This window comes from Mugil cephalus, chromosome 16, assembly GCF_022458985.1.
Source record: "Mugil cephalus isolate CIBA_MC_2020 chromosome 16, CIBA_Mcephalus_1.1, whole genome shotgun sequence".
In the NCBI taxonomy this organism is placed as follows: Eukaryota; Metazoa; Chordata; class Actinopteri; order Mugiliformes; family Mugilidae; genus Mugil; species Mugil cephalus.
The window spans coordinates 7523377-7544958 of record NC_061785.1 but is presented as its reverse complement, the minus strand read 5'-3'; the positions used below and the strand labels follow the sequence as shown (position 1 = coordinate 7544958).

Genomic DNA, 21582 nt, shown 5'->3' with positions numbered 1-21582 from the left:
TCATGCGGATCAATGCTTGTCCTTTGTGCAACAGGTCGCCCCCCTCCCACCACGAGCAGCCACAACAACAACAACAACAACAACAACATAAAATCAATCATGTGATGTCATCTGTGACCCCGTGCATTCACAATGCGTTGAAGTCACGCGGTTTTTCTGCAAAGTCTTGTCAAATCAATCGCGCATGGGTGAGTGCAGCACACAGTCGGACTATGTTCGGCACTAAATTAAATTGTCTGCCCTCACAGAAGCATTACTTGCAGAATAATAGTCGCTGCAGCGAAATCAAAGGAACTCCTAACGTAACCAGCTTGTTGAGATTCTTACAGCACCCTATTCTGTGAAACATTCTCCCCGCGCATGAGCCAAAACGTGTAACTACATCTCGGCTTACCCTCACCTTTTACCCACTTGGCTGCGCCTTCTTTTTTTTTTTTTTTTTTTTTTTGTGTGCGTTCCTTCTGCGGCGACCCACTATGATCAGTTCTACGGGGAACCATTAATTGTATGTATGATTTAATAGCGTGAAACACAAATATAACGGGCTCGTATAGGCTTCCATAACATCTAGGGGTATGTTAAAGTGGTCCCATAAATTATGGATTCACTTGACTACAGCACTCTCATAATTCCACGCGCTGACATTATAGCATACCTGTTAAAATGTCTGCTCCGGGTCCAGATATTCAACGTCAAAGCTTCCCGCCTTTCCCTGATACAATAAAAGCGGGTGGAATTTTGTTTTCCATACTTGTTGCATGTGACACACATGCATTTTTTTTTTTTTTAACTTTTTTGTGTGTCTTTGAAGGAAGGCTCCGTCCACCCAAATACCACATCTGGTCCAATTTTGGACCACACACGGATAATCCGTCTGGCTCTCAGCCAACAGCGGTGGATAACAAGCAGAATCGGTCAAGAACTGGCTGCTATCTGGGAAATGGCATGTTTTACAGCTGCCTCCCTCCCTCCCTGCGCATACGTGCGTGCCCGAGCATAACAAAGATATATGGAGGCGCACAACTTAAACTTTCATTAATTTTTCATGCTGAAGAACTAGTTGCTGCAGCAGCTTCATCTTAACATTTCCCCGGAAACTGCATCTGCCGTCTTTACAATCGAAATGAATGTTAAACCATTAAGAAACGCAATGTATGGACTGCAGCTGGCTTGCTTTGATCCCAGAGGGGGAACAGAGCCTTCTCCGTGGCAGACATTTTGAAGTGTCATGGTAGGAAAGACGCAGCTGAAACAAATGTCGCTGATGGAGGAGTAGCAGTGGACTAACATGCGCAAAACCAGGACGCTGGAATTAGTTGTCTTTTTTTAATGTCATCATTACACCTTTGTTTTCCCCTCCGATTTATGCTACCTTCAAATGGGGGTCGTGTTTACTGTGTTAACGAACCGCTCGTGTTGCATTCACAACCTGCCGTGTACACGACTTCCAAGAGTAACATTTCAAGGCAGCGTTAAAAGTAAAATATATATTAAAATGTTCTACAAAGATAAAAGGACTTGTGCAAAGGGGCAGGGACGCTAAATTTACATCACAGAACTTCCAGCAGCGACGGCTGACTGCAACGTCATCTCACGCGCATGTGTCTGGAACAAAAAGTTGAAGTACTTGAAAACACTGCAAAGACTACACTCAGCAGCTAATTGGGGCGTGTGAAGAGGAACTAACTCTTCATACCAGCAGGAAGTAGTAGCCCGTGTTCATCATTTAAAAAGCAAAGCGGAGGAGGTACTATTAGCTAGGAGGCTAGGAAGAGCTATGAACTGTCCTACAGAGCAGGACTCTCTTGAATTACGTTGGCTGTGCATCTTGGAGTGAAATTATTCACGTATTTGAAAGTTCAGACGAGACGAAGATATAATGTGAGAAAAGCGATCTGCGGGGGCCCCTTTGTTTACTTGCGTTTCTGTTCTGTCTGCTAAGCTAATCAGCTAATCAACGCCCGATTTTCTGCTCAATGCATCGTGGCCTCGAGGCCCGCACTTATGTACCACTTTCCAACACGCTGCATATCTGTTCACCATCGTTTTTGTAAAAATTTCAAGGGCCGCAGCTTTTAAAGAAAGCTAAATTCGATATCTAGGCAACAACATATGCATCATTTCCTGTTTCCACCGTCTGGCTTGGTCATTCCGTACAATCCACACACGTCACTGTCAAATATTTACAAAAGATAAGTGTCCAGCAAGTTCATAGGGTCATTGTTTTCTTTTTCAACCTTTATATAAGAAGGTAAAAAAAAAACATAATAATAAAAAAATAACAATTTCAAACAGTGATATTTTTGAAATTAACGTGGATTGATATTACAGCTCTGACACCAAACTGAATGCAGCTGAATGTTTTTTGTGGGATTTTTGGTGATGTGCCTGTTTAAATTCAATTTTAAAAATCTCAAGGATGACAGAAAAGAAAGGGAAAGAGAGGTGGTCATTAGTGATGTCGATACCAAGTCTTTATGCTATAAAATCAAGTCTCAATTCAAAATATCAATACTTCAGTCAGTGCATTTACATGCAGAGCTTAATCGAGCTATGCTCAAAATTTCACTTTCTGACGACAGTCCTCGTCTCAATTTACATGCTGCGCAAGAAAATTGAATAACTGTTCTCCTCCTCCACACTAGGTGGCGATACGTGTCTTTTCAGCGGGATAATACCACGTTAATTCGGCCTGATTTCCGGTTGGCCTATTATGCGATATAATAAACCAGAGTTGTTCATGAGGCGGACCGGCATTTCAAACAACAACCAGACGGATATTAGTACATTTTTTAATCTCGTATGTAATGTTCGCGCTACTTCTGGTGCAGGTAAGATCTGCGCTATCCCTCAGATGGTTCTTCTAGCGGCTCCGTTTCTCTTCTTCTTCTTCTACAATCAGCTTTCTTGGATGTTTTTGTTCCGGGGTCACACGCCAGCACAGTGGTTGTGGAGCATGCGCACACGCATCATCCGATAAAAACTCTGATTCCAATCGCATTATCTTGGTGTCTCAATCGGATAATGAGAACTCTGATTTTAATCGGAGTAATGAGTTTACATGCGCTTAAGTTCTCCTGTTACAGTCCGATTAAGGCAATAATTTGTTTTTTTCAGGTGCATGTAAACGCACTGAGTGATTTGAGGTAATGTAGGAACACAGTGGAAAGTATCTGAACTATTGTGAAACACCTCAGGTTAAACCACACAACACAGAATACAAGGCATTTATGATGAGGAGGACAGAAGAGGAGAGCACAGTCAGAATTAAGATGCAAGTTTTCACTTTATAGTAGTTTTTTTTAAAACAATGCGTTTTAATGGTCCTATTAATTTACTTACTTATTTTGTGTTTAAACACTATTTTCACATATTTTGTATAATTGTGTCCTCAGTTTGGTTTTTCTGTTGTTGTATTCGTAGCTCGGCTATATAGTAAATGAGGCCACTGCCTCAATATACTTAAATAAATAACTCTGATATCTTTTATTCTTTTACGAAGCTATGATTTAAAATACACTTCTTTCTTTTCTTTTTTTTTTTTTTTTAGGTTTACCAGACACATTTGGGTGTATTTACACAAAGTGTCGGTTTTGGATCGGTATCGTCGATATCAGCATGAATTTTACTCAGTATCGGATCGGAAAGTAAATCGGTAGTAGACTATCGAACATCATTAATGGTCATTCCCGAGGAAGACACTAGCATTTCCCATTTGACCACATCGTTTGTGCAAACCTTGAGAGCAGAAGGTGTGTGGAAGAGGAAGAGGAGGAGGGCGAGGAGGAGGAGGAGGGGGCTCTTCTTCTTCTTCTTGGTTTATGTCATTGGTTTAAACGACCCAAGACCCCGCCTTGATAAAAAAGGAGAGTTAGACACAGTGTGACTACAGCCAAAGAGAGAGAGGGAGAGGGAGAGAGAGAGAGAGAAGGAGGGAGGGAGAGAGAGAGTGAGAGGGGGAGGAAAAAATAAAGCAGTGAAACAGTTAGAGAGAGACACCTACTCGGCGTTCGCGTTCGCGCCCGTATTTTAATAAAACTGGGACTCGTTTGCGCACACTGTTCCCAGTCAGCTCCTCACTCCTCTCCGCCGTCTCTTCCCCCGAAAAAACAAAAACAAAAAAAACAAAATCAAGAAGCCGAACGGAGGATTAATAAGGTGGAATCACTCCAAACCTTCACATGAAACATTTGTCCCCGGAGCGGATGATGCTGCCGCCGCCGACGCGCGCCTGAAAAAAAAAAAAGTCCTCTCAACTTGCAATCATTCATCCAGGTAAGACGGCGTTTACGCACCGGCGACAGCGATTTAATTCAGTTTTTGAAGGTTTCGGATGAGAGTTGGGTTCGCGTGTGTGAATGTGTGTGTGTGTGTGTGTGTGTGTGTGTGTGTGTGTGCGCGAGACCATCCGACTGGCTGCCGTCGGCTCTTCGTCGGGTCCGCATACAGCTCTGGCCATGTGTGTCCACCTCACTGCGCCATGAAGATGGGGGAACGGTCGGGTGGGTTTGTATACACACCAGGAGGAGGGGTTGTGTCGGCGGTGGACGTTATTTCTGTCCGCGTAAAAACGCAAAAGCTGCTCTGTCAAACACGGTCAGCTTTTTCTTTTTTTTTTTTTTTGGTCCCCCTCCTCCTCCTCCTCCGATGCTGACATCGTGTCCCTCACCTTTGCGATGCGAAGGATATTCGTGCAAAGACGCGGGGACTGTGTTGTTTTTTGCACGCAGCGAGTGTGTGAGAAAAGAAAATAGGAAGTGCATTAGTTGTGTGTGTGTGTGTGTGTGTGTGTGTTGGAGTTGTGTACGTTGCTCTTTCCAGCAGCGCTCATAAATCCTCTACTAACGCTTGATCCGAAGGTTTTTTTTTTTTTTTGTGGCGTTAAGGCGTCATCCTGTGTAATCTTCAGCTGCTTAGCCCTGTGCATCTTTCCAAAATAAATAAAAAAAATAAATAAAAAATGAATAAATAAACCACCACACACACATTTTCCCTCCAAGCTGCAACACAATGTCACTGACCCCTGCTCTAGTGCAGTCTCAGGAGCAGCTTTGAAAGAGCAACATCATCGGACGATTTTATTTATGCATCACAATATGACAGTGGAAGCGGAATCAAATCAAACCTCAGCACCTGGTGACATTTGACCCCTGGGGGAATGTGTGTGTGGAGGGGGAAAAAAAAAAGAAAGTAAATGAAAGTGAAGTGAAACCCTGCTTCATGTTTCCGGGGATGCCCACGATCCCCCGGAGGATCCAGGATATTTGCCTTCGTAAACCCACTGCAGGAGAATAATGCTGCTCCTTCTCCTACCCCACCCCTCCCCCCCGCCACTTCCCACTCTTGCACACTTTTTATTAAGGTGAATTTATCTTGTTTATTGCCTCTGCGTTTTTTTTTTCGTTTTTTTTTTTTTGTGTTATTTACAATGAGGATTTAGCACCGCGGCCGACTGTGTGTTCCCAGGAAAGGTCTGTAAGGAAGGCGCACGCTTGTGTTTACGGCCGCTGCTAGGCGCGGGCATGTGTGAGAAGGAGTCGCTAATTGCCTTGTGTTAACTTGTTAATTGCACTTGGGTATTCTTACGTATTATTGGGCTAATAAATTCGCAGGATAATGCACGCGTTGGCTTAATAAAGAACGTCAAGTCATTTGTTCCCGTCGCCCCTTGTCCAAAAAAAAAAAAAAAAAAAAGTCATACAGTCGATGTATTTGATGGCTGCAGGCGAAATAAGAGATGACCCGGGTAAAGGAGCTCTTTGTCTGACTTATGGGTGCCCATGTGCGCGTATTGGTCCAGGAAGGGGGTGGGTAGAGGAGGGGGGGAGTGGGTGTGTGCTCGGAGGAATATAAGGCCGCTACAGATGTGTGCAGCTTTGGACATCTGCTCTGTTGTCAGTCATTGTCAAGGAAGCCGTTAAGATGGTGGGGCAGACCGGCTCAACAGACCTCCCTTGTCAGAGGGCGAAATTAAACGGGTCACAAGTGCAACGGGGAAGTGGCCATAACACGGAGCAGTGTTCCCTTTCGTCACATGCCAGGTACATTCACAATTACTGCGTCAATTCCTCATTCATAGCGAACTTTCCACGCGTAAGTTCTTTTTAATTTTGATCCGTTTCTCCCGGCAGAAGCCCGACTCCCGCGTCGTGTGAGCGAGCGTTATCATTTAGCCGTGTTTCCACAGAGGAAATTGAACGGTTAGTCCACCCCGCGGGGGAGCCTGCCCTCGGCCCCGTCCTCGCCGGTGTTGCCGGGCAGCACCCTATCACTCAAGGCAATTGAACGTCTCTGAGGGGACCTCCGTTAGCCCCGTGCAATATTTATTACCATCCATCATCCCGGGACTCTCGCTCTCTATACGGGTGAATAACAGTGGCTGCTAAGTTTTGTGTTTAAAAAGTTCCCCTCGCCAGTGACCATTAGAAGGGATTTACGGGAGCGACCCACCCCTCCCCCCCGTCCACCCCTTCCCCCCCGAAGTGAGACAAAGTGTGCTTCAGAGCCGCTGAATATGTCGTGGACAAAATAGTGCCTGGTGCTGCGCTAGTTGAACTCCTCTTTTCCGTTTCGAGTTTGTTTTTGATGGGTTTTGTGGCCACTGAAAAACAGCCGCCATTGATTTGTTCCAATTTCATGTGATCGAAAACTGAATGTATTCTAGTTTTGGTTGAGGACGTTTGGCTGGAGAAGCTGAATAGACGAAACACGTCCTTAGCAGTGTTTTAGCAAAGCAGTGTGCACGTTCCACACATCGCGCAGTTTCATTCTGATATGTCGAGATGCGCGATCAATAATTAATAGATCATCTGAGCCCTAAGCAATGCTACAATAAAGTAACGTGGACATTTTATCCATCACAGTTTCATTCCAATATTTACAGAGTTATGAAGGCGGCTGAGCACTCAAACTCCTCTCTATCTCCTGTGTAGTTATTTTCTTTGTAGCAAGGCTTTCTTCGAAGCATAGATGGGAGCGATAATGATCTAATATTCACTGTGGTCTTTAATAAGGATCATCTCATGTATGCATACTGTGCTACCGAGCTGGTAAATCCACCCTCCTTTGAATGAGCGCATGTTGTGTGGAAATTAGAATATCTGTATGTGCTCGCTACCTCTCGATACAGCCTTTGATCCCGCGGAGATGAGATGGATTCTTTTCTTTTGGGAAGGGGGGGGGGGGGCAGGGGGGTCTTTTTTTCCCGCTCTCTCCGTTGTGATAGTTTGTTTGTCAGAGTTGAAAACATTCGGAGCGGATCGGAAAAGCGCGCAGAGCTATGGGGACGGGGGCCGGCGCCGTAAAAACGAACGCTCCCTTTTAGGTCAATTTGGATATGTGCTTTTAATTGGTCTCTGCAGGCTGAGACTTCTCTTCTCCAAAGTGTCTGTATGATACGACTGCGTTGAGCTGAGGAGCCCGGGAGCAGCGGTGTTCATTTGAAGCCTGCCGAACGCGCTCATTATCTCCAACCAAAGGCGAGATTGATTTAGCCGAAAGTCCGGGTAATTTTTGAGGTATGGTAGGGGAGAGAAGAAAAAAAGAAAGGTAGAACCGATCGAGAATTCTCGCCACGGATCTCCCTCGGTCAAAGCGAAGAACTTCGAAGAAAGCGCCTTCTTCACTACTCGCGGCAGCAGCAGCAGCAGCAAGAGGTGGCATTACTCAGCCTGAGCTACTCTCTCATGGTTTCAAAACTCCTCTAACCTTTAGAAATGCTATATATTGAAAAGATATCTCAAAGACACCGTTTACTTGTCATCCCCATTTCTTCACTTCTCTTTTCTCTCGAGGCATTCTGCATCTTCGTTTTTCTCCGCGCGTGTTAGGGGTGGGAGACTATCAGATTCTTCTTCTGTCGCTGCCTATTCCCCCATTGCTGTAATTTCATTGACAGTAGCAGCAATTGTGTTCTCTGGAGCTACACAGGGGTAAAGGATAATTAGAGCCGTGGATGTCTTTTTTTTTTTTTTTTTATGGTAACGGGGAAAGTGGAACCCGGTGCCAGCGCTATTCTCTGCACTCGCACAAAGATCCAGTGATAGGAGCACTCCCTAACACAAACAGATGTGTTTTATTCTGGCTGAAGCTGGCGGAGTGGAAACCCCATGCGGTTTCAGCGTTGGAGACGGGATTGGATGTAACGTCGCTTTTTTTTTTTTTTTTTTTTTTACCTTGCGCCACTCCAACCCAGGGGAAAGTGAGGGGGGCCGCGCGGTAAAGTGGAAGCGCATTGTCTTCCGGCCATGTAAAAGGTCAAGTCGCTCTTGTACTTTGGCCCCCGCGGGCGGGCGACGTCGGAGTCGGCCTTGTTAGGTGCGACGTCGTCGGGCAAGGCGGCGGCGCGGCAATTAGAGTTATTAATTATTTTTCTTACAACTTAATACACTTTCATTTAATGCATATTAATTGATGTGCTCCCGAATCCGCGCTCGCATAATCCACCAAGGATTCCTCAAAGGCAAGCACAAAAGGCTTTTATTATCTTAAGGAGGAAGTGGTCTTTTGGGACGTGAAGGGCCCCTGCTCAATTGTGTATTACATTATGAAACGGACGTAAGTGAAATGAAATTACAACGTATCATCGGCGCGGTGAAGGATCCCATTGAATAGTTGGAGCCATTGTTGTAATGCCAGACTGCTGGATGTGACTGAGGTTGTGGTGGTGGTGGTGGTGGGGGGGTTTATGAAGTCCTCTTTGCAAGGGAGTAAAAGGCAGTTTCAAGGTTAAACTGTGTGAAGGCCAAATGTTTGGGGAGGGTGGATTAATTTCATGTCCCATAATGTGATTTGCAATATCTCCTCCTCACCTGCCCTTGGTTTTTTCGTCGGAGATGTGTGAGGCTGATGAGTGCTGAAGGCAGGGGGGCTGCGGTAACTATCTCCTGCATTTATAAGTGTTTACAGGACTGCTAAATGGAATTACGGGAGATGGTGCGTGCTTACAAATGCCCCATCATTCCCGGACCCCGTCTCATTACTGAATACAAATTCGGGGGTTATTCCTCTGGTGCGCGGTGGAGTAAATGAGCTTTTTCTCAAACATGCAAGCGTGCACAAACACGGTCACATACATAAATACGTTAAAAAAAAAAAAAAAAGCCGCAAACACATGACGGCCGGCGGTTTCGGGAAAATCGGCGTGCGTCATTAATTGCAGGGGAGGCTACGAAGGAGGACCACCATGGTAACGGCGGCGAGATCCCTCGCTGCTCGGTCGGCCCTTAGAAGCCTGCTGCACTCGGCGCTTTATCGCTCTGCAGCTTATCCTCGTGCATCTGTACATCAGCGCAGTTAATGAAACTGTTGGGCCGCTGTACAGATGTCTCCATAGATATTTGTGCATTATGTATCGCACCTTTAACATGGGTACATTCGGAGGGTTCGCAGCTTGTCCGCAATTGTACGAAGCGATAAAATCAGCGATTGAGGTCACTGCAGGGAGTGAGCGGGTGGGAAGTGCTCTCTTTTTGTAGGGGGGGGGGGGTGGCACCAGTAGTAGCATTTCCGCCCATCAATTACAGCAAACCTCACCACTGACTTGCAAAACCGCTAGTGCCGCTCGGTATTAGCGCTCGGCGCCACTTCTGAGATGGCAAGTTTCGAGCCTTGAAGACCAGATGTCGTCCTCTTCTGCCACAAGTAGGAAAATGCGCAGTTTTCTGAGGTGGAGAAAACACACCAGCAGCCACTAGGTATTTCAGGAGGCGATGCTGTTGAACTACACAATCAGTGTGTTTCAGAAGAGCTTTTCCCTTTAAATGTACATTTTTCTTGTAAAGAGGTTGAAAGTTTACCACCGTGGGCTGTAAAAATTCTCACACGGTGACAGCTCCTCTGGGCTGTCTGCAGAGCGGCGCTTGCCTTACACTGCATGTTGCTTTTGTGCCAGAGAAGTGATTATATATAGGAACTGAATTCTCCTGCCTCCGTTTGTGCGCTCTGCATGTAACACGGGGACTGCTATAGTCTTTCATTGAAATCTAATCTAATGTCGTCGTGTAAAATTAGCATTTAGAGGGTCGGGTATATAATGCAGTTGTGCGTGTTTCTTGCTACATGGATCGTATTCCTTTGTGGACGCGCCACGTGGACAGCGGCATCACGGACCTGTGCTTGTTCTTGTCCGGCTTTTACCTAATCAGGTAGGAGGATTCGTTCCATGCATGTGCAACTGCTAAGATGTGTTCTGCACATGTGCAATAGGGACTGAATCAAGACGCCGACCTACATTACAAGCAAGAACGGCTGCTTTGTCGCGTATGCGGCGGCTGCGTATGCGCTAATCAGGCATAACATTATGACCACTGACAGTCGACGTGAATGACATTGACGGCCTTGTGACAATTCAACGCTCTGCCTGGAAAACTTTCAGATCTGGCATTCGTTTGTTGCCAGATCATCTAGACTAGACCAGGCACACCTGGTTGCCAGACACCATAGGGCAGCAGAAGGCTCAGAAAGCCCGTGCCCATTGGAGGCACAATGAAGGCACAATGGAGGCACAATGGAGACCTACACAACATTAGCTAGGTGGTCATATTGTTACGCCTGTATGGTGCACAAGGGTAGGAGCAGACCTCGTCACACACCCTCTTTCTAAATGTAGCATCCATTTTAGTCTTCCACCACTTGGATACTTGATACCTTGTTGCTATTGTCCACATATACGCAACAAATTCATGCGTATGGGGACGGTACATGCGGATGTGGAAAGTGTAACTAAGTCCGATGACCCTTCCGCCAAAGAAGCACACTGTCCGTGGTGCACTCGGCACCCCCGTGCATCAAATTGCCGTTTCCCTTCCTGCTTTCCGGCAAAAGCTCAATTTATTTGAGCTCGGTATCACCTTTTTTTTCAGAGTCAACTCTATTTTTTTTTTTGTTTTCGGTTTGCTTCCACTTCCAGTTCAGCCGCTGTCGAGTGCAGGGTTAGATTCGATGCACCTCTCAGCGTACTCTGTGTCCTTTGGCCGAAAGCTATTCTTTGTAGGACGGCCTGCAAAAAAAATAAAAAATATAAAATAGAGTTCTTGGCTCTACTTTTATGGCATTTCAGTATCAGGCAACACACTGTTTAATCAATGCAGTGTATGGAAGCTCAATTACCAGGTGCCTTGAAGCGCGGGGCTAAAGTTTCTGTTTCCCTGGCCAGACTTTAGATGTAAGATAAAATTACTGCAGCTGTGAAAACTTTCCATATATATACAATGGTGCTTTGGCGGTGCGAAAACACCCCATGTGGGGTCTTGGCATTTGAAAATGCCTTCAAACTGGACTTCCTTATTCATTTTTTTCTCCTCTGTGTGTACCCTATAGCAACTCCAGTGCAGCCCTGTAGTGCTATTGTGTGCCCGAAAGTGCAGTTAGCGAGAAGAATGAAAGGGCCAAGGCTGCACTCTCACACTTTCTTATCTGCCTTCCTCTCTTGTCCTCTTATGCACGTACCCATCCCCCTCCCCTTCCACTCCCCCCCCCCACCCCAATGAAGGTCTCATTGCTTATGTAATGTCTCTAAACATTTGTGCAGCATTAGGGGAAGTCAGGCATGCCAAAGCTGTGCAAAACGTCCCTCTGTGCGCCCCATAGAGGTGGGACAGATGGCAACCCTCGTTCCCCGTGTTGTAAACTGCCTGTGACAGGAGAGATGGCACATACGCAGCCGAACTAGGGCAAAGATAACTAAGGCTTTACAGACAGTGGTGGACACAGTTTCCTGCGCACTCATCAGTGAGGTGCTTATTATCATAGCCGTAAAAGCCGCCCCGGTCCGACTCTCGCTGCATTGTTTTAGCTGTTAATTACAGCCCTGTTTTTATTGATTGCACGTTCCCGGAAAAAGTTGATACACACTGTAAAAGCGCCGCGCCGCCCGCCCCCCCCCCCCCCCCCCCCCCCCCCCACAACCTGTGATCCCGGGTTCTGGCTCACCTATAACAAAAGGCTATCAGATTCTCGCATTAGATCATCCATCACAATGTTAAAGAAGGTGACCTGGAGTTGTTTTCTAATTCAGTCGTTAATCACCGCCACAGCGGAGCGTCGGCCCGCTTTCACTTTGTCGTCCCCCCCCCCGTAACAACTCTCTGGGCAGAGTCCATTACTGAGTAAACAGACAGTGAAACACAGAAGAAATGAATGAAGACGCCCAGGCACAGGAGCCCTGGAGGTGAGATCAAATGGCAGGCCCCGGTGATGATGAGGGATGTTTATGGCTGGCACTCTATTAAGAGGAGGCTTCTTCCCTGCTGGCTCATAATGAACATCTACCTTGTGAAAAAAGCTTTTTTTTTTTCCCCCCTTACGCTGAATTACTGGTCATTTTCATCAAAATGTGACCTAATTGCTCTCAGCAGTGAGTCGGGGGAAGAAGGGCCACTGATGGAGACAATGAGTTTTTTCGGGTAACTCGGCAAGGTGACTGGCTTATGGCGGCATTAGCCGCGTTGATTTGAATAAATCTCGCCCGCCGCTCGCCCCCTTTCGCGCGTTAACGGCAGCCGGTTTGTGTCCTTGGAGGATGATATTTTCAGGCCTGAACTCTTCTTCTTGTCTCTGTGTACACGGTAACGCCTCCTCCAGATGTCCCCCACCGCGGGAGGCTGCGTTATGCATGCGAGAGGCTCACCGCTAACCACGCAAACACACAAAACACACACGAGCGTGCGCGGACCTTTGCCCGCCTCTGGGAGCCGGGCCACTTTTCGGCTTGACCCGTTACGAAACGGGGCCGGCCGTACGGGCCGCCGAGGAGAAGTATGATGTTTCTATCAGGACGGGAGTTAAATATTTCTGACAAAGAGGGCAGCGCGTGTGTTGCAGAGAGCGAGAGGAAAAAACATCTCGGGAAGGAGAGTGTTTTCGTAAATCACAGACAATGTACCATCTGCACACGGCGGGGTGTATGAGCGACACCGGACTACTGCTGTGAGGAACTATTGCATTGTTATTAAATGGCTGTTGCCTCACTGGCAGCCATATTAAAGCTTCAGATCCTGTGCCTGATGCAAAGCAACGAAGAGGAAAAATTAAGGGTAGGGAAAAAAAAAAAAAAAAAGAGGCAGGTCTGGCCTTCTGGCTGCGTTGACATGATGCACAGTTACGGCTGCACAGATTAGCAGATTGCGGCGAAATTTCTTTGAAATGAAAAGAATGAAAATGAGCTCGTTTTTCATCCCTCACTCCCACCACCTCCACACACTCAGTGTCTTGTGCACAGCAGAGGTTGTGCCGACTAGTCGACGATTTAAGTCGGGAAGTCGATTAGTCGCCTCCGAGAAGACAGCCAGGCATAGCAGCAAGCTATCAGTGAAGTACTTCACTTAACACGAAGCCCATTCTACCGTGACATGTCAGTCCTGTGATACAGCGACAGTGCTACTGGGATGCACACTCATCTGATAAGGCATAATGCTAACAGAGGCGCAGTCCAGTGAATCACCGAAACATTTTGGCCTCAGTTGACCGACGGGAGCGAGCTGCACTGTGTAGCTTCTCTTCTGAGTCAACGTGTAATGTGATTGGATCAGCAGCGATAGGGGGGCGGGGCCTACTGTGTCCCGGAGGCTTAGATTGGCTAAAATATGTTGAATTCCTGTTAATGTGCATTTAAACAAATTAAAAAATTTGGGGAGAAATTAAAAAAACAAAAAAAAACAAATGGAAAATGTCTAATCAACCAAAGATTTTGCGACCCCCCTGCAGTACCCCCGCGGACATGCTAGGGGTCGCGGACCCCCTGTTGAAGGCCCCTGGTCTAAAGTTATTCGACCACCGTTAACGGCTAACGCTGTTAATGGTGCCGGTTTCTATAGGCTAAACATATCTGCAGTGCACAGCGTTGATAAGATCATGTTCAGTTTTGACGTGTTCTATTAGTTGACTTTGTAGCTGTGGTTGTGTTTTTTTTTTTTTTTGTGTGTGTGCGTGTCAGACTGATGGTGTTTATGGTGTTAGCGTTGTCTGTGTCTGACAGTAGTTTCTCTTCAAGCTTCAGTAAACTGGCAGAAAAGCCTTCGTAGCTTCCTTTGTGTGAGACGCTACAATATGTACGCAGGTCAGGAATATTGATGTCATTGTTTCAACTACTAGCATCACTTTCTGTGACGTCATCGACTGGTCAACGCAACTTTCACCGTTTTACTTTTTTTCTCCCCCCGTCTACATTTGTCTTTTCGGCCGCCACGTTAAATCAAGATGCTCTTTATCCCCTACAAGAAGTTAATCTGCAAAATGAATTAAATACACTGCGTCTCCCTTGCCGTGGCTGAGGAGTCTTTCTGGATCCCCTCCCGCTGTAACAGCGTGTTGACTTATTGATGCTATGTGCCCTTTGTGCGCGCTGAGCTAGTGGCAGACAGTGCATGAAATGCCACTGAAGAGTAAGAGTTGATTAGCTCCTCTTGCTCTCCCTCATCTCATTCCCGCTCACTCAGGGCAGTAAAACGGCTCTTGAGATTGCACACTCTGCTAACAGTTTCTTGTTAACTTTCTTTGTGCCAGAGGTTATTAAAACGATGTGGAATGTGAATGCGTGGCCCCCCCTGAATCGCGTCTGACCTGTGCCGAGCTCTCCGTGCGGCACCTGCCTGTTACCGAAGGAAGAGATGTGCTTTTTCTTTGAATGTTGCAGACTTTGAATAAACTCTTCGTTAAAAATTCCCAGTGCTCCCACTCTGCTCAGCCCTGTCCAGCTACCTTTTACATTTCACGCCGGCCTCAAAGACCAATACGTTGCCTCGGCTTTACCTGTTTTCCCCCACATTTTTAGATCCAAACTATCCGTACACAACACTCGTTTCTAAACCTACGGATGGTGATTATTCTGATCCGCAGAGACCCTCGCTAACAACATCCTCTCACCAGACACCGCAGGACACCGTCAGAAGGCCCCGCGTCCAATCTCTGATGAGTCACAACCTACACAATATTAGGAAGGTTATTTCTGCTCGGTGTGCGCTACATGCAGCTGTAGCCTTGCGGTTATTGTCGACCAAGTATTTATTTAATTTGAATATCTGCGGCATTAACGAATGGAAAAAAATCTCACCGAAACACTGCGGCCCGTAGACTACCCTTCTTTAATTTAACGTCATAAATCTCCTCACATCTGTAATAAACAATAAGCTGCGAAGATAATAAGACACTATTTGAGAATCTGCGTCACATGAAGGATCCCTCTGCAAACTAACAAACAGGTGGCAGTGCCATATGCTAATAAATGACCAGGGTGTAGTGTTGGTGTAGTGCTCAGATATGATTTAGGAAGTGATGTTGCTTTTCAGCGGCTAACAATGGGGGGCATTCGTTCCGTTTGGTTAAAGAGGAATATACATGTAACAGTATAGCCCAACTAATGTGTGTGTATATATATATATATATATATATATATATATATCCCAGTTGAATTGTGTTCTACAAGTTAAATGTTAACGCAGCTGAACTCTCAAAGAGGCAGGACATGAGTTCAGCAAAATAAACGCATAAAACAACCGCCAATGGACGCAGCCACTCACATATATATATATATGCAGTATATATTGCTCCAATCACCCAGCTCTTGTACATGCGCTGGAAATTGATTTTTCTTCAAGAGGCAGTCGAGGCATGTGGCAAACAGCGCGGCGTGTGTTTATACGCCACTGAACTGAACCGCATTTCACCAGATTTCAGCGCTGGTGGCAGAATTGGTTTGATGGAGGGCACAGCGTTTTCAGGCAGTATCTGGTAGAGGAGATAAGGGATGATTTCATGCAGCTGTGGACTGATCTGTACCTGCCCTGAGAAAAACCGGACTTAAATCCTCTGGATTTTTTTTTTTTTCCTTCCCCAGCTACAACTAAATATTTGCACAGAAAAATAAGAAATTAAAAAAAAAAAAAAGAAAAGCGAATGTTGAGCCACACTTGCAAAAATGTGCAGTCAAGTAACTGTCAGATCAGTGGCCCCCGCCAGTCATCCTTCTACCCCGGCAGCCGTGCGAGGAGTGAATATGCGGCTGCCCATAAATATGCATATGAGCTTGAACTCATCTGATTTCTTGACAAAAAAGTTTCCAAAGGTCTGATTTTTTTTTTATTTTATTTTTATTTTTTTTATCGTCATTATTTATTTTTCTTTTTCCAGAGGCCGTCATCCCGCTTGACGGAACCTGACATTTTGAAAGGTCTTCGAGGAGGATTTGTTTGTGACAGCTTCGAATTACAGTGGCACGGAGAGAACGGGCAGAGAGGGGAGGGATGCGGGGATTGAGTAAGAAAATGGCTCCTGCTTATTTAAATGTCACTTTGGCGAGGTGAATACGTAAGCTCTCCTTTTTCTTCCCTTGCATTACATGGGCATTTCTCACAATGGGGAAGAAAAAAGCATTCGTCTAAAGGAGGGGGGGGGAGAAAAAAAAAAAAGAAAAAACATTTCTAGCCATCTTTTATTCTGCGTATGTGTCTCTCTGCTTGGCTCGGGCTGTGTTATTGGCAGGAGGCTTTAAGCCTTGAGAAGCTTTGCCAACATCTTGACAGTAACCACAAACCATTTAGTAGTTTGTTTTGTGTAGGTAGCGACTAAAGGACCAATCACTCAGGTCCTGTTTGGATTCGCGCTTTATTCCGGACTCTATATGCAGCAGTATAAAATACATATTAATTTTCAGGCTCTCCCACTCTCCCTCCAAGTGCAGCGACAAGGCAAAAGTGAGAAAGAAATCGCTTTAAGTACAATCCGGGGGTGGAAAGCAGACAAGGAAAATAACTGATAAGTATGCTGCAATTTCTGTATATCCAGAGTGATTTCTCTTATGTAACAACAGTTTTTTTTTTTTTTTTTTTTTTTCTCCCTCCTCCAACAATGGCTGTTATTTCTTGTCACTCGGTGCACTCTTGAGTGCGCGCGGGAGCTCCTGCCTTGACCTCTTTAATAAGAATTGAGATGACCAAAATACGCCGCGTCCCCTCGGTGATGATAGTCAAATGTCGCTCAGACGACTAAAAAGACCGCAGCCAGACTCTCGCACCGAGCTCCCAGCAGCGGCGACGGGGAGGGGACTGCGGAGGCCTCTATCTCTTTTCCCTGACAAATAGCTGATGACACTTCTGGATTTAGTCCTCACAAGTCATGCCAGCTGCTGGAATCAGATGACAAGTACCTCCGCGTCTACGTGTCTTAATCTGCTTCAGATGCTCCCAGCTTCAGATATATAACTGGAATATTTATCAGACGCTCGCCGCCTGCGAACGCCAATAAATTATGCGGCTTAAGTAACGCCTGCGTTTGACAACTGCTTTCCTGAAAGGCATTTGCCCTTTTGCCTACTCCTTCATTGTGTCCTCCTGCCGTGACACATTTTTTTTCTTTATTGAAGGGATGTCTGCGAGCGCTGCTGCAAAAAAAAAAAACGAGCAAGTTCCCGAAGCCGGCGCAAGTTCCCACAGTGCAGGACGGCGACTCCTCGACCCCGCCGCTGCAAACAAGCGCATCTATTTTAACAGAGGCATTTCCCATAATTAAACTAATGCATAGGAAAGTATGCTGGGGTGGCTCCCCTGATTAATGGAGCAATTACATAATCCATTACACTGAATTATGAATGTGCTAATGATGAGCTCATGTTGGGTAATGATTCCTGGAGTTTTGCTTGTGTAAAATATGAAAAGGGAAGCTGAGAGGGCTGTCTGTGTTTGCAGATGTTCCCCTAATCACTGGGAGGTAAGGCTAAGCAGGAAAGAGAAATGTGTGACTTCCTACGGAGAGTGGCAGCTCCGCCATCGCGGGTCATTGCCTCCCGTCGTAGTAAGAACGCCTCCTACTGTTCCCACGAAGACAGGATGTCGTAGATTTTGAGGGTCTCCCGCTACGCGACACTAAAGCCTATACAAATCTAAATTAGTGTTTTATGTAATTTTTTTTTTTTGACGGGGGACATAAAGTGTGCAATTAAAAAGGCAAAAAAAAACAAAAAAGCAAACAAAAACAAGCGGCGTAAAGGGTGACAGTTGGCGACTGAGCTCTATCATAATCTCCTCGGCTCAGATCACGACGGGCTGCGAGGCTATAATTTATCGTTTACGTTCTTGTCCGTTTGATAAGGTGCAGCAGATGTCTGCAAATAGCTCATATCACACGAGTAGGATGCCAGTCGCTTGTTAAATAGCAACTAGTTATTAGTGATGATCTTAATGGTTTTGAACATTTCTCTCCCAGTTACTAGATCAATGGTTGCCCAGTCGCACAGCAACTGAACTATATTTAGCTTGCCGACGTTAGCCACCATGAGCTAATGGTCATACCAAACTAAGTGTTCCAGCAGAATTCTGTGCTGGGTTGGTAAAAGGTGCAAAAAAAGGTGTGTCAGCCCCCTCACCACAGCTTTATTTATTTACAGGTGACTTTGTTCTTGGATTATTATTAGCTTATGAAAGTATCATCTTGAAAGGACGTGCAGAATGTCTGCTGTTGAAACTGGCATCTGGCTTTTTTTTTTGGGCTCAGTTTGTTTTATTCGGGTTAACAGAGCGCTCACAGTTTAAACAGCACGGCAAACACGGTGCTGTCGGAGAAGGAGCTCTTCTGTTGATATATATAAAGACATCATCACTTGGTTCTTCACTTTCTGAAGTCATAAAATATCTTCACGGTCTGCCGAATAATAAAAAACATGCTTCTGTTCTGTTGGTAATGGCCCTTTTGAATTCTGCCAATTATTCCACTATAACAAAAAAAAATCTTCCGTTTAGTGTTGAAGATTTTTGTGATATAAATAAGAAGCCGTTCAAATATCTGGACTGGAGTATGTGTCACTTAAAATCTAAAAAAATAATTTATTTATTCTCTTTATATCTTAATAGTTCCCTTGGGATCCGAAATTCATTCTTGGCTGATTTAGTTCATAATCTTTTGACTTCAAGTCGTTTGTCTTCTTTAAGTTTAAAAGTTGTTCTTGAACTCTTTGACTAGAGTCACTTTCTAATCTAATCTAAGCTAATTATGTATCTATTTATGAACTCCAGTATGTCTCATAACACGACTCCAGCCTTGCTAGGGACTCTGTCAGGCCCGTGCTAGAAGCTAACATTAGCATGCTGTCGTACTCACAGAAGTCGACAGTTCGTCAACGACCAATCAGACAGCTTCTTCGACTTTGCCTCTCTTCTCTGTGCCTGCTGATTTTTCACATGATCATGTCATTGCTTGGTAGCAAAGAGCACGATGTGTAGATGGAACTAAATCTCTGTGTGGACCTTGGGCAAAGATTTGTTGGTGGACCCCTATTGACCCCAACTTTAAATGGTTTCCATAATTATGTGTTGCACCCTTTACGATTCCTGTATGAATAATTCTACCTTACAAAAAAAATGGATCCATTTATGGGCTGTAGTATTAAACGTAAACAAATGTGACCTGGATTTATTTTAAAGCCTGGGACTTGCGTGAACCCGGCAGTTGTCGAACCTGCATCTTACGCTTTCATTGTAGATGAGATGAGCGCCCGTGTTTACACTTGTCACGGATTTTATAGCCTTCCTACAGAAGGTTACAAAGCGAGCGCGGTTGCGTTATCTTTTATTCACCGTTGTTGCCCCGCAGAGCGGTTATATGCAGTTCTTTGAATTCTTTATGGGCCGAGACAGATGGCAGTTGCTGAGGTCACCTCCCGCGTCAGACTTTATGACCACCTGTCTTGAAGTACACAGTCACGTCTTATCTTGTTTGGTAAATGAAATTAAATGCCGTTAAAACATGAATTGTATACAGTCGTGAAGGCTCGTACGGCATCTCCTGAGATCAAGAAGCTAATTGCAAAAACAAGTTTTAATTGGGCTTGTGTTTGCTGCCTTCATGCCCTAGTTACATGTAAACATGTACCAAGAAATCATTTTCTTGTAAGCATGAAATGCATGGTGTATATTGTCTGAGGGAATTATAGAACATTTTTTTCTTTTGCTGCAGCTCTAAGTGCAGCCGTGCTGTCCAACAGTTGAAAAATATGCACTGGACCTTTTAACTGGGATGCCCATTATTTTTCAACCCACGGTGTCTGCTTTAAGCTCGCTGGCTGTGGATGCGGCTGCATTGGATGTGGTTCATTTGAAGTTCAGTGTGAGTCCATTTTCTTAGGTAAACAAACCAGCCTGACTCCCGGCTTCCAGCTGAGGACACTTATCTGCTTATCTCTTGATATAAAATTGTCTTCTTCCCAAAGTGTGAAATTTCTCTCGGTGCTTTCTCGATGTAGCAGCGTCTGCCTGTTTTCAGAGCGAGAGGGAGATGTACCGCGTGCCTTCTGCTGTAAAGGAAAAGTCACTTTGCCGCTTAAAGATAGTAAATGAATTTCGTCTGAGCATTTTATGGGGAAACAATTGGTATTTGAAAAGCAATAATATATATATATATATATATTTAGTTTCAAACAAAGCAATAAAAGTTTGAAACTTGCAGAAAAGTGTGATTCTGCTCCAGGTTAAACTTCGGTTTATTGCTTCGGTCACGATTGCGCCGAGGGAAACATTATGAGAGATTTTATGATGAGTTTGGGTAGTTTGTGCGCTGAACATGCAGGCGCAGGAGTCTGTCCAAGCATCTGTTGACTATTTTGGTATTTTCTCCCTATGTATTTCTGTGCGGCCCATTTTTAGATAAGCACTTACTGCGTAAACGTGCTCAGAACCAGTTTGCTGTCACAGTGGCGGTCGGACTATGCGTCCTAAATCGAAGCCTGAGCTGAATGCCATCGCTTTGAATGTTGAACAGAGGGATATGAAATGGGCATTTTATTCTTCCCTCTTAAGCGCACTGTAATACATTTCTCATTTCTTACGCACTGAAAATCAAGTTAATACACCACAAAGTGCTGTGATTATGCGCCGTTTAAGTTCTTCCAGAGATCCTTCTCATGTCAAATCAATCTGTGAAGTGTGTTTCAATTGATTTTATATTTCTTGTCTTCCTACACTTCTAACCTTCTGTTCTGCTGAATTATGGCGAACAGGAGTTTTTCCACTTTTCTACTTCCCCTGATTACAGAGGAATATCCTTGGGCGGCCATGACTTGTCTGTTTTATTTATATTTAAAAGCCCAATTACTCCTAACAAATACTTGACGCTAGCTTCTATGTCTGAACAAGGTTTATGTGCGAGCCAGCGCTCCTCCCTGCCCTCGCTCCTCCTGGCTCCGTGCTGCACAGTTTCCTCTGCTCTTTACAGTGGGCCTCTGGGCTGTGGGCCACCAGCTCTGCCTTGTTCTGCTCTGCTGGTTGCGTTGGCCCTGTTGTGAAATGTGATCAGTCAGCTCCATTAGGGTCTGGACTGGGTGCTTTTTTGGAGACCGAAACGGCCCAATCACCAGCTGCACCACCCAGGAGTTGATCCCGGGGGATTGGTCGGAGCGAGAAACTGACTGGTGCCTTTTAGTGTGTGCGCTGGGAATGCAGCCACGCCGCATTGTTGTTGTCGTATCGCAGACTTGTTTACCACGTTCTCTTCTTTTGCTCAAGCTATTTTGTACGCTGAACATATCTGACATGTCAGATAGCAGCGAGTTATGCAACAGCCGGTGCAGCACACAGTCATGCCTCTGCACAGCTGATTCCA

The 21582-nt window shown here is 45.4% G+C and overlaps 1 protein-coding gene across 1 annotated transcript in view; it reads left to right on the top strand.

Annotated features, from left to right (window-relative positions):
• The first annotated feature begins 3918 nt into the window (after nt 1-3918).
• The window catches only part of LOC125022172 (C-terminal-binding protein 2), a 102051-nt gene continuing 84387 nt past the window's right edge, over nt 3919-21582 (top strand). Inside the window, exon 1 of the mRNA XM_047608560.1 lies at nt 3919-4275. The gene's annotated coding sequence lies outside the window, so the exon portion shown is untranslated. The remainder of the gene's footprint in view (nt 4276-21582) is intronic.